General features: G+C 37.4%; 1 long non-coding RNA gene across 1 annotated transcript in view; it reads left to right on the forward strand.

Moving 5' to 3' along the window:
- Nucleotides 1-13,561, forward strand: part of LOC137482254 (uncharacterized) — a 129,211-nt gene that overhangs the window by 6,261 nt on the left and 109,389 nt on the right. The window contains exon 2 of the long non-coding RNA XR_011003964.1: nucleotides 4,429-4,523. This is a non-coding gene — a long non-coding RNA (uncharacterized lncRNA). The remainder of the gene's footprint in view (nucleotides 1-4,428; nucleotides 4,524-13,561) is intronic.

Raw genomic sequence — 13,561 nt, forward strand, 5'->3', positions numbered from 1 at the left:
AAATCAGTTCACAGGGGCACTGGGGATAATGCCTTGTGCTACCACCAGGCGGTACTTGCTCCCATCAAGCTGCAGGTCCAGGAGATCATCTGTCACCTCTAAAAGTGTAAACTTTTTAGTGGCAAGAGAGTGAAAATCTGTGTGTTTGCATTTGAATCTGAGTGCGTAAACTGGGACGAATGAATGAAGTAACTGCCTGCATTCTGCACAGAAAAGGGAGGGTCAGGCTGGGAAATAGATTGGCCTGGTGGAACAGGAGGGAACTAGGGGAGTCCAGAAGGGCCTTGGGAGACTGAGTTTGATTTCCTTGGAAATTTTCCTTCAAGACTACTGGCAGACTAACTCAAGTATTCAGGGTGGGACAGGGAAGAAGAGGGGAGTGGAGCTGAAGAATTTTTCAAGAGCCAGTAAGAGTTGGAAAGACAATAGTCACTGAATTTTTGTTTCACTTAGAGGCTTCAGGGGGAAGGGAGGGTTTGGATGGCAGGGAAGGAGAAGTGCTGTGGGCTGGAAGCTGGATGATGCTGAGCAGGTGCTGCCACGCCAGGGTGTGGGTTCTGTGTGGGTTCTGTGCAGCTCTGGCAGGGCAGGTGGCTGAAGGCAGGGCTGGGCACTGGTGCTGCTCTGGAGACAGAGAGAGCACAAGCCTGCTGGGGGGCTCTGGGGTCAGCCTTGCAGCAGGGATGTCACAGTCCAAGAGAATGGAAACCAGAATTTTATCTCCATTTTTTCCCTAAAAATACACTCACTTTGAAACCAAAATATTGAGATGGCTGTGTTATCATTGGATAAAATAAGTAGCTGTAACCAAAATCAACAAATTCATGTTGCAATCCTAAATTGCTGCTTCTATCTTGCAATTAGTCTGTGTATTCAGAACTTACCATATATGTGGTATTTTATCTTTGATGTTGGTTTTCTTCCCTCTGGAAGGGACATATCTTCCCCTTTGTTTTATTTCACTTGAAGAGTAAGTGGCAATAAGATAAACCTTCTATCTGTCTATGTGGAAATGAAATTACAACACAGGAAGCACTGACACAGCCACTGCAGCTTGAGTTTACAGCTTCTGTGTTTAGTCAAGTAAAATTGCTTTTAGGTATCCGGATTTAGAATGTTTGTACAATGTGGAAAGGGGAAAATAACCTTAAAAAAAGAATCCTCCCAACCTCTGTGATATTTTATTTTTTTTTGAGCTACATGACCATTCAACAAGAGGAGTATATTTTACGGTATTGAAAATGAAACATCCTTCCTTTGTAATTTTGAGATTTTTTTGCTGTGTACAATGGGAAAGTTAACTAAAATTTGAAGGTTCTCATACAAGCTGACAAAAAAAATAAAAAGAGATTTGCATTTTTGCATTTCACATTTATGGCCTTTGTTTGGCAGCATCATTCTGAAGGAAAGACAGAGAAGCTAAGATGAAAGGATGGCTCCAGCAGTTTGCAGTGAAAACTGTACCTGACACAGCTATGATGCTGGATCCCCTTCAGGATAATGTTGTTCAGTGTTGTTTTGTGGACTTGACAATTTATTAAAGAAAAAATAATTGAAAAAAGCTCTCTCATACTAGGTTGTCCTTGCTAAATTAGAGCTCCAAAATGGCAGCTGTTAAAGGAAAAAGAGCACACTTTGAGGAGAAGACCATGGGTGAGGTGACAGCTCCTGCAGTGGTGTGGTTTCTGTCTCACTGCAGCTGTGCTCACTGTGTGAAACGTGCAGTGCTGGGGGGCAAAGGGAAACGCAGCCACGATGAGCAGGAGCCTTGTGATAGTATTGGTGCAACACTGGAGCAATTTTGGATGGAGTCTGATACAGTTTCTGATTATTTCAAATTGCTTTTCAGTAGTGGTGTTTCAAATCTGACCTTAGTTGGACACTTTTCACTTTGGCATGCATAAACCAGGGATATTAAATACAAGCTGCTGAAACTGCTGTGCTCACATCCTCAGGGGTTGGACAGCACAACTCTTTGCTGTCCTGCAAAGTAACTCTAGGTAGCACATTGTATTGCTTCCTAGTATTGTGACCTGGGAAGTTCAGGAAGTTGTGCAAAAGATGGCGAAAGTACTGGCACAAGGCCTTTCTTATCTTGAAAATTCTTTTTATGTAATTGAAGTGCTACTTTATTTTGTCAGACTTTTCCATAACTAAAACAAATACTCTGTGTAGCTGCAAAATTTAATTTCCTTCTCCATCTGTGGTACAGATTCCAAGATGAAAACAATGTGAAGCTGTTCCCTTGAAACGCATGCAGTATCTGAAAGTATTTAGAAGTCATTAAGTCTTGGTCTGCAAGCAACCAGTATTCATGTCCTGTGGGGTAGGGAGAAAGGCTCCTTCACTACAATATTAATTCTGTTTGAAAAGTTGAGATGAAATAAAAGCTTTTCTAACTGCTCTTAGGCAAACTGATGTGTGGCAGGTGCTTAAATTCAGATGAAGAAAAACTGATACACCCTGATGACCTTAAGAGCCTCTCCTCTGGGTAGTTTTAGTTTCCTGTATCCAAAATGCTTAATGTTTGTACATTGGAAATGAATCAGATGCTCACTGGTGCCATTGGCTGTACTGAAAACATCTATTGAAGTAACTGGAGGAAGATTGGGAAGGTAGAAACATCTATGACAATACTGTGCAGTACCAGTTGACAGCTTTTGCCACAGAAAACCTGAAATTAGTATTTTCTCCTTTTTAATCCTTATAAAAGGAGATATGTGGTAGGTGTGCAACTCTCATCCATGTGGATTTCCAATGTGAAAAATCTTAGCTGTTAATCTTAGCTTTCCTTGGAGGGGAGAAGGAAAAATTTTGGAGCATAAGAATCATGCTAAATTTGGTGATAACATTAGACATAGTCTGTCTAAAAGATGCGTTAAATAGTTAAGTTTGCTTTTAGTGTGAGCTGTTTTAGAAGCAGAAATGTGGAAATTCAGGGACTGAAAAATGACAAATTTAGCAATGTAAGAACAAAGAGACATGAGAATAGGAGAAAAAAGAAGTGGGTATCTTTAAAGTATATTCAAATCTGACAACACCCTAAAGATTTCTCCCCAGCCTAGATAAATGTGAATTGTATATATCATAAGAAAGTAAACAAGAATTTTTTTTACAAAGTTGTTGCAGAGAGTTAGTAGCTTATTATACAATATTTAAGAAAAACCCCTACCCCTTAATAATCTTTTTTAATAACAATGGAAATCTCCTGTGCTAAATGAATCTCACTGAAACCACTTGCTTCTGTTTGCTTGTCATACCCAGTAGAAGGAATCAATATGAAAAAACCTGGCATAACTGGCATGTATTATAAATAAAGCTGTCTTGAGGACTACATAGTGATTTATCAAAATAGACTTATAAGTGTTCACCATCATCAATCATTTCACTGAATATTGGTTTAGAAAAAATATATTAACATATTAGCACACAATATTGCAGATGAAAAAGGAACTTTAAAACATCTTTGACTTAAACTTTGAAAAATGTAAAGGATCTCAGACTACAGAAAAATATGTGTAACTCAGAGCAATGCACATGAATAATTTTGTACCTTTATAGCTGTTGTGCATTTTTGTTTTGCTGTTTAATCTGACCGAGGAAAAACTGCAGGTTTAATTTTCTTTTTGTGTTTTATTCAGTCTTAATATGCTGGTGACATTTATTTGACTATGTACTTAATATTTCATAGAATTGTTGAAGTTGGAAAATATCTTTAAGATCAAGTCCAACTGCTAACCAAACTACCAATCCAAGCCCCAAGCACCACAGCTACACATCTTTTAAATATCTCCAGGGATGGTGACTCAACCACTTCCTTGGACATCCTGTTCCAGTGCTTGGCAGCCCTTTAAGTGAAAGAATGTTTTCTAATATCCAGCCTGAACCTCCCCTGGCACAAGTTGAGGACATTTCTGCAGGTCCTATTGTTTGGGGGAAGACCTGACCCCCACCTGGTTACAACCTCCTGTCAAGGAGCTCTGGAGAGTGCTAACATCCCCTGAGCCTCTTTTGTCCAGGATGAAGCCCCAGCTCCCTCAGCTGCTCCCCAGAAGGCTCAGCCCCTGTCCTGTCCTGTCCTGTCCAGGTCCATCCCCTGCTGCCCTGTGAGCTGGGGGCTGCTGGGGGGGCCCCGACCTCCCCTTGGGGTCCCCCCTGTTTGGCAAAGCCCCCTGTGCACTGTGCTCTGCTGTGAACTAGAGGGGAGAGACTCTGCTAGATTTAGACCCAGAGAAAAACAAAAGGATTGGAAAATAGCTGCAAGGACCCTTATGAACAGATGGTGTGATCCTGAAGGGTAATTATATCATGATCCTAATTAATCACAACAGGAGTGGCCTTTTACTGACTCATAAAATAATTGCATTTAGAGAATCTTCCATCGAACTTTGATTTTTATCTTACTTTTGCTTTTTTTTTTCCCCTTAGGTCAGATACCCATATGCTCTGTATGCAGTAGAGCAGCTTCAAGAGCTGAAAATGTGATCACGTGTTGACAAAGTTGACACCAGTTATTGCATCAGGTGAGATCACAGGACTTAGAGGTGAATTTTGAACTGGTGAGTCCAACCCTTTGTCTTCTCAATGCTTATCCCATGTCTGTGTTGTATTCTCCTCCTAATGTCAATGAGTTTTATTTCTCAACAATATATTCATTAATTCAAGTCAGGTTTTTAGTAAATTATGTATCTTCTGGTATGTCATGAGGAAATTTGATCATTTTATCTGGGGTCTAGGTTAACTTACGTACTTTCACTCATAAGACCCAAATAATTTCTTTGACTATTTCTTTTAAGAGTTTGTCTGGGATTTTTCTGTTTAATACTTCTCAAGACTGGTTGTACCCTTGTGGTTAGGACTTTATTTCTTCAAATATCAATGCACAAGTGCTATCTAGTTATTCACTTTAGTGCTTTTTTTGCTCTAATTATGCCTATTGGGAACTTAAACTGTTATATCTTAAATGTCAAAATACCACGTAAATTAGTGCTTCCTATGGGAAAATGATTGTTTACTACTCTGAAAAGTCATGAGATGTGATGATCAAACTATGAACACAGAAAACACAACTAAAGGAAATATTTAATGTGCATTTTCATTTAAATAAAAACCACTCTGTATCTTTGAAGAGTTTTTGATTTTTTTCTCTGTTTATTTTTTGGTGTTTTTTTTTCCCCTTCGTTCTTTTTACTTTGATCAAGTGTTCTTAAGGAAATGACATGAAGTGTATGTGGTTGTTGCTCTGACTATGGTTTTTTGTTGTTTCTGTTGTTGTTTATTGTCTGGTATAGTCTGAAACTCTCCAAAACTTTTAAGTAGAGCAGCATAATGAACTGGTCAAGTGAAGTGCTTCAATTCTTGACCAGTAACTATCAGTAATGAGACATGAAATGCTGTAAAAAATCAAACCCCTTGGGGAGACAAGATGTTTTTGACGAAAAACTGTGCTATTATGTGCTTCATAATCTTTCTGTCATTTCTAAATGTGCCAATATAATAGTTCAACAGAAGGAAATGTGCTAAAGTACATCTTGCGCATTCCAGGTGTTTCACTGAATGACAGTGGAAAGCATTCAGCTATGTGTGTTGTTGCATTTCTACATGGCTAGCACTAAAATATTCTGAGGATGTCAGCAGCTCCTAAACAATGAGAAAAGAAAGTGTTTTCTACATGAGCCATTATGCACACACATAGCATAAATAATTTTGATTCTTTCATCTTCCTTTAATTTTGGCTCTACTGCATATTCTCCTCTGTTAGAGCTGCAGAATTCTGCCTGCTACTGTTTATATTTCTCTTGTCTCATGGGGGGGTCTTTAGGAAGCAAACTTGCCAACTTTGAATTAGAGAAAAGAGGCCACAACAGCTGTTCCTGTTTGGTAGCTTTTGTCTTTTAGGGACTATTGTTCATGTTTCTTTCACAGAAAGAAGCCCTCACTTTTCTAGCATAGTAGAAATCTGATTTCTTCTTGTAATGTGTAGGTGACATGACAATGGAATTAAGTTATTTGCTTTTGATTTCTGTTCCCTTTTTTTTCACTTTTTTTTTTTTTAATTCTCGTTTTTAATTCAGTGCTTTCTATTCTCTTTGGGATTTTTTTGTCTCAGAAGAATTCTCATACTTGATTAAAAAGATGAAAAAAATGTTAATTTTTGAACATTTTAAAAAGGGGGACTAATTTCCCATTTAAGAAAAAAGAGCTTCTAAATTAGATGTCAGTTTAAATAGCAGACTTTTTTCAAAATTGAGAAACTTCTTTTTTGAGGAATGATAATTAACTATAATTGGGAAACGTAAAACTTGGGTCTTTGTGTTGGCATTTATGCAAATGCCCTCCCTCAGCTTATGAACCTGGTAAAATCTCTTGAATAAAACTTGGAAATATCCACGTGTAATTTGTTAAAATCAAACAATGTTTCTATAATATGCTTAGAAAGTAAAGTTCTTTTTATCTTAGTGTTTTAAAATACCCTCTACTTTACTCTTGAGCTTGGTTAAAACTTTGTATTAATTTGAAGAGCTTTCTTCTCTTTAATCTCTCTTGCCTATTTCCCTGAAACTGAAGAAAAGTTTTGTTCTGAGGTGCTGGAAGTATTTAAGGTTGCACAAAACTGAAGAAAAGTTTTGTTCTGAGGTGCTGGAAGTATTTAAGGTTGCACAAGCCCCGTGAGTGGATGCAATGTGAGTGCACCTGCCCCACATGGATGCTAACAGGGTTTGATTGTGCCTCTGCAGGATCACAGTGTCTGGCCTCCTGCAAATACTTATTTGCTGCTTGTTTTTGCAGTGGAAGGTTGTTGCATCACTGACAATGTCGTATCATGTTCTCTGTGCTCTTTTCATACTCTCTGTCAAGGCCATAACATTAATTTGTGTCTATTTGAATAATACTCATTGTCACATGGAAAGAGATCTTGAGACAAGCAAGGGATTTGTTTAGCAAAAACACTTTTAAGAAATGGCAATTTTGAGAGGCTTCATTTTACAGAAAGGGATCAGAGTGGCTAGACAATTCAAATCCATGTTTTTTTATCTCAGTGTGACCATTTGCTGACATGCTCTGCATAGGATAAATGAAATTCAGCTTCCATGGTGCAATCTAAATGCTCCATAAATACAAACTTTGTCTCAATTTCTGATTGCTGATTGCAGCTTTTTTATTTGTTGAGTGACCCCGAGTTCTTCAATGTATCTTTGTGCTTGCTACAGGAGTGCTGAGTGCCTGGTGCTTTGTCTTTATGCTTGGTGCCACTGGCACACAGAAATGAGCCTTTCAGTTACACCGAATACATCAACCCAAAACTAAAGAGATTCCACCTGTAAAGCTATTGCTGCAGGAATGTGATTCAGAGCAATGAAGAAGGTCTGAAGAGGAGGCAATGTGATTTGACTGCTATGGCTGAGGCAGCTGCTGGAGCTTCTCAGGCTGGAATTAGTGGTCTAGTAGTCAAAGCCGTTCTTCTTAATTAGGCAAAAGATTAGAGTATGGTGCAGACAAAATTGGGTAATTCTAAGAACTATTAGGAAAAAGAAACCTCTCTCCGAAATCAACCCCAGCAATCCATCACCAGACTAAAAAGCCTCAATGATCCTGCACTTAAAAATTCCTGAATTAAGCTGAGGTAATCAGACAGGAAAAAAAGAGATACTTTTAAATTATTCAAGATCAGCTACTTATGTACCCCTGAAAATGCAAATGCAGTGGCAGGAAGTATCAGCCCTATAGGGTTTTCTTTACATAAGTGTTGTGACATAAGCACTGAGTAGCCATTTTAAGGGCAACCTTTAGAATGAAAAATGAGCATAAAGTAGAATTGAGAAAAAGGTGGGCAAGGACCATAATCACTTTACAGGAAGACCAATGGCTTTCCTTTCTAAAGTAGGAAAAACAAAGCATGAAAGGATTTGATTAGTTTTCATATGTATCCATATTTAAGTATGACATAAAAATCCCCAAATCCTATTTATTTAACTAGGAACCAACACTGACACCAGTTTGTCATACATTATAAAATATACTCAGAAGCTAATAAAAATTCTGCTAAAGCTGAGTTTAGGAGATCCATGCTGCAGCTTGCTGGCAATCTTCAAACAATATGTATTTCAGAGTGGCATTGAGGCCAAAGAGCCAAATATTAGCACATTATCAGGAAATATTACAGGCATGTCAGTCTGGTACCTAATTACCAAGAGATGTCAAGCAGGAGGAAACTGCATATCCTTAAGCTCCATCCTTTAATATATAAAAGCAGTTGTAATTGGGAAAATGAAGTTCTATGTGTACAGACTAAGGGCTATTCTGTGTTTTCTAAGCATATGAAAACATTTCTTGTGTTCTAGAACGGGAAGGCCCCGAGGAGAATTAGTCACTGTTGAATAAACCAGCCTACCAGCCTGCAAAATTTGATGAAAATGTTTTGATCAACACTATGGCTCTTCAGCTTTCCCTTTTCAATAGACAGGAATATGTTAGAAGCTGTCCTAGCATTTTTGCCATCTTATTTCTGCCAAGGTTTTGTAAATATCAGCTACTCCAAACTGTGCACAAAAACCTGTCTATTCATCACTGTCTTCAGTTTTGATGTCAAACAGCTTCTGCTTCTTGCAAAGGGTCATGCTAAAAGAATATTCAGTTTTGTATGTGGTGAGGTGACCTTTTAAAGGCTAAAGTATTTCACATTTTCCTTGGTTGTTATAGCTATCCTTCTTCCAGAACTTTGAACTCTTCAGTTTGAGGAGCTTTGATTTCTATAGAAACTACTGAGGAAGGCTTTAAAAGCATTTTGAGCTATCTGGATATATTATATTGTGTCTTTTTTTTTGTTGCTGCTCATTTAGGTCCACTGAAGAATTATGAGTGTCTTATAAAGGGCTAAGGATAATCTGACTTTCCTGTAAAATAACTTTTATTATTTCTTACCTCTTTCTTTAGTAAGCTTAATAATTTGTCAGAGTGAGTTGTGTTTTTTAGCTGATGTTCTTTCTGTTCTGGCATCTTTATTGAGAATTTTCAGTTGACAATCAGAAGGATAAAAGTCTTTATACATAGACTCAATTTCAGGATGCTTGAAGGAAATAGATGATGTATGTTAATTAACTAGGTATGTCAGAAAATTTTGATAAGGATTTAGTGGATTCAGGCCTCCTTGATGAATCTAAATTTCAATGGAAATTTGATCAAACCAGAAGTAATTATAAAGCAGCAATAATTCAGCTGATGTTGATAGCAACTCATCTGGTGTTATATCAGTAGAGATTTCCAATTCTTCAAAACTGCAAAGATTTCACTGATAAATAGCAGTTGTACAAAACAATTGCTATTTTTATTTGTTATCATATCCAGAGTAAGGCAAACTTAGTAGGATATAAACTTGTAGGAATTGCCCTAGTGAAGAGGAGCGAGACTGTGATACGTTTCATTGATACAGTGGAAAATGGGTCCGATGACCAGATCCTCTCCTGTTTTATCTACTGTGAAAGAAATACTTATTTGAGGTTTGGACAGTGAATATTGACTCAGGATTCCAATTATATTTGTGGATCAATTACAGACTTTCTGTGCTGCTGCAGCAAGTAATTTAAGTGACATTTTCCTTTAGCTGCTCCTGTATATAATGCTTCGCTGAGGCATTGCAAAGATGAAATCCACTACTAATTTATGAGCTGCATTGATTCTGCAGCGTGAGTGCCATCTTATCCCATAAACGAGTTGTTAGAAATCAAATTATATAAAATTATTTAAATGTAATTATGTATTATCTAATTATATTTTCCTGAAGAACTTCACAAAGACGAACTCTTAGTTTCAGAAGTGAAAACGTGTGCTGGGTGAAGGAGTGATGAGACTGAGAGCCAGTAAAGTATTGAGTTGGAGTAAACTAACTTTGTGTATTCCTTAGAGAAATACAAGTTTCTTTTAATTCAAAAGAAATGTGAAGCATAGCCTGAAAATTCAATGTGTTTTATTCAGAAGTTCTTCCTTGAATATATGTTCTTATTTAAAAATGGAGTGACTAATATATGCTTTAATGAAATATGCCTTAGGATGTTTTCTTGGCCTTTATTTTCTCAGGCATGAGTATTGATTGGCTGTTCTCCACCATCAAAGGAAGTGCTCTGAGCTGTGTCTCAGCCACTGGATGTATAGAAATGGAGGAGACAACAGCCACGTTTCTCCTGGCTAGATAAGGACATGTTTTCAGACCTTCCTAACATGTTGCCAGTATTAGTTTGTGATTTCTGAGGGTGTAGCTCTATGAATTTCATGAGCCAAATAGTTGTAGTAAAACACAGAAAAATCTATAACATTTTTCCCTGTTACTATTTTTGTGTGAAAAATATTCTTTGCTCTTCTACTTTTTTCTTCTTTTTCCATAATGTTGTGTGGTCTTATTTTTTGAAGACAGTGTTTTCTCTGTTTTGCAGGTTGGTATTTAAATGCTTAATTAAGCTCTAAATCAAATTATGATTTGTTTCTCAGTAAGAATTACTGATAGTTTTAAGTTGCAAAGAAAATGTGTTGTAGGCTCATAAAGAATGCTTGTAATCAAATACTATCCTAATTATTAAGATGTTACAGAGCATTTTCCTAATTACCTGTTTAGAGTCATGAAAAGGTTTGTGTGGGACTCAGGAGCTGCCCTGAATTACTTTCAACTCCAGTGTTATATTTTTACCAGTGCAATCATGAATTCAGCCATAAGATGCATAGCTGTGTGTTGTAAATGTTTAAAATAATCTTCATTCATCCAGGGACGCACTTAAAAAAGAATAGTTAGTTCTTACAATGCTTAGGAATGGACTTAAACTTGGATATTAGGCATTAGTTGGAGCTTTTTTTTCATTGCAAATAACACCATTGGATGACATCTTTAAGCATAAGAATAATCTTTTGATTTGGGGACTCAGAGAAATAGGTCCCATGTATGGAATACCCACTGCATGGAATAAATTCTATGAAAGAGCTCTTATTTTTTTTTTTATCATGGTAATTGTTACAGAATGGCAGAGATCAGATTTTGAGGTCTGCTCTTCTGTTCTTCTGCCAAGGCAGAATAAATTGTCTTATTAATTTCTTCCTTAGTAATTTCTGATATATTTGTCTAAAGTTCCCTTTTCTTGTGCTCATGTTAGCAGTGTAGAATCCACATGAATATTCTCCAGTAAGTCACAGGTACTGTCTCTTTATAGGTGTTGGGTAGTGGTAGCATTAAACCCAAACCCCTCATTTGGGCATTTGCAGTCCAAAATATCTAAAATGGCTTTAGAAAAGAAGAACAAGGAGATAATTTGAGAATAACTGGGTCCAAGTAAAGGTGAAAAGCTCTTTGCACGTCTCTGGTAACCTCTCCATGGCCATTTTGCAGTGTTTCATTATAGGGCACGTGGATGTGATAAGCTTGAATACAGGTATTAGGCATAGAATCTGTATTTCTTATTTATGACTGCAAACTTGGCTTTAGGGGCAACAGCAGCTTCAGTGGCAAAGAAGGACGTGGTGTGTGGCAGCAGCTCTCTGGCCATAGAGAGCAATGCACAAATTTCCCAGGCATTGTCTTGAGGAAGGCTGTGAGAAGATCAGAGAAAAGAATGGGAAACAATTCTTATCTTCACTTGCTGCACCTGGTGTTGTGAACACGTGGAATGTGTCATGGAGATTTGTTTAGCAAAGGGTGATTTCTTGATTGGTCAGTGGTGATGATGTTTGGATTGAAGGACCCATTGGGTCCACCTCTATCGTGACTGTCTGTAAGGGTGATGGGTTTCTTAAAAAGTACAGAGTAATAAAGAGATTGATCAGCCTTCTGAGTCATTGGAGTCAATGCTAATTATTACCCGGCCAGAGGCCTGCAGCGACAGAGGTGTAATGAACACATTTCCCTATCAGGGTTGGAAGAACTGACTTGTGTAAAACTGTGCCCTTCCAGGCCAGAGCTGGACTGAATTCTCAGAGGGAGAATATGCAATTGCCAGGCAGAATCAGATGAAGGTTTGTTTTTTGAACCCACCAGACTCTGTGATAGCCTCAAAACGCTTCTATGGAAAGCATAGATGCAGCTTAGTATTTGGTACCATAACAGTGCTGGTTCTAGTGAGATAGATACCATGAAGTCTTTTAGGGACAGACCTGTCAAAATATTTCATCGGTGCTTTACACATCTCTGCTTTCATCTTGAGCTGAGACTGACATCTGTCAGATTGTGTGGTAGGGGAGAAATGTGATTTAAAGTTCGCAACAGTGAATGGGATTCTAGATTTCAGATGTAAGTGAATGGGAAGGTTTTTAAACAAGTAAATGAATTAGGTTTTCTCTTCAGCCTTTTGAGAAATGTTTGAGGATTAACAATGCTAAATAAAGAAGAAATAAATGGAGAAGTATAGATTCATAAAATACAGCAGCAAAAGGCTGATTAAATTGATGAATGCTACAGTCAGGGTTGCTCTGTTGTACTGATTCCATATATTTGCTTAGTACTTGGGAAACTTTATTATAATTTGATATCAATAATATTAAGGATGGTTTCATAAAGGAGTAGTTGTACCAGTATCTAATGGGGCAGAGAAAAATCAGTACTATTTTGCAATAATTCATTTTCAATGTTGCAATTGGAGAGTCAAAAAAAAAATTGTATTAGCTGGTATTATTTGTAAAAGAATAGTTTCTATGTGAGGTTTATCATATTTAATGCCAAACTCTTAATATCATCTTGCTTCACAAAACATAAGGACAGAATACTAAGACGGTACGTGCTTTTGGTTACAAGCCAAAATTTAATTTGGTATTGTAGACATGAAAACCTTTGTTACAATACTAAATTTATTGCTGAAAAGTGTTTATAGTAATAAATATTGAAAGATTGAAAATTCAGTTACATTAGCAATGATGTATCTCTAAAATAATGTCTCTGAACATTCATGAGCAAACCTGTATTACTCAGATTCAGTGTAGGACCAAGTTATGGTTATTATAGATCTGGAGATTAATCTTTCTTTAGCACTTTTTTATTGAAAATATGTATAAATGTATGCATACTATGTATATGTAGTTCATATGTCTGTAATCCATATGTGCCTCCTGCAGATTAGGATTGTTCACATTCTTAAAATCCAAAGATTAAGAGACAGAAATACACACTACTTGTACACTTACATTTTATGGAAAACTTTGGATAAGTTCATTGTTGGGCAAGGCTTGAGCCTAACTGAGCATTATATATGGACTGCTGTGTTCAGCACTGCATGAGCTGTCTGCCTGGCTGACCTGCCAGTTGCTCTCAGCTCTGTCCTCTTGTGCTCACAGAGAATGAGAATTTGAGTGGTGTGTGACAAGCAGAAATGGTCTTCTGGTGTGTCTGGTTAAAAAAGCTTTTTCTCCTAATGAGGTTAATGTTCTTGACTACTTCCACATGAAAACCCAAACGCTGAGCCCAATGCTATAAGAAAGTACAGAACAGTGAGACTGAGATTCTGAGGAGTTACCAATAGAGAGACAGAAAGCCTTAGAATTTTTGGAGTGTTTGCAGTGTTTATCGAACTGCAAGAATGAAGGAAAAAGTTGA

The sequence above is a fragment of the Anomalospiza imberbis genome, chromosome 14 (genome assembly GCF_031753505.1).
Source record: "Anomalospiza imberbis isolate Cuckoo-Finch-1a 21T00152 chromosome 14, ASM3175350v1, whole genome shotgun sequence".
In the NCBI taxonomy this organism is placed as follows: Eukaryota; Metazoa; Chordata; class Aves; order Passeriformes; family Viduidae; genus Anomalospiza; species Anomalospiza imberbis.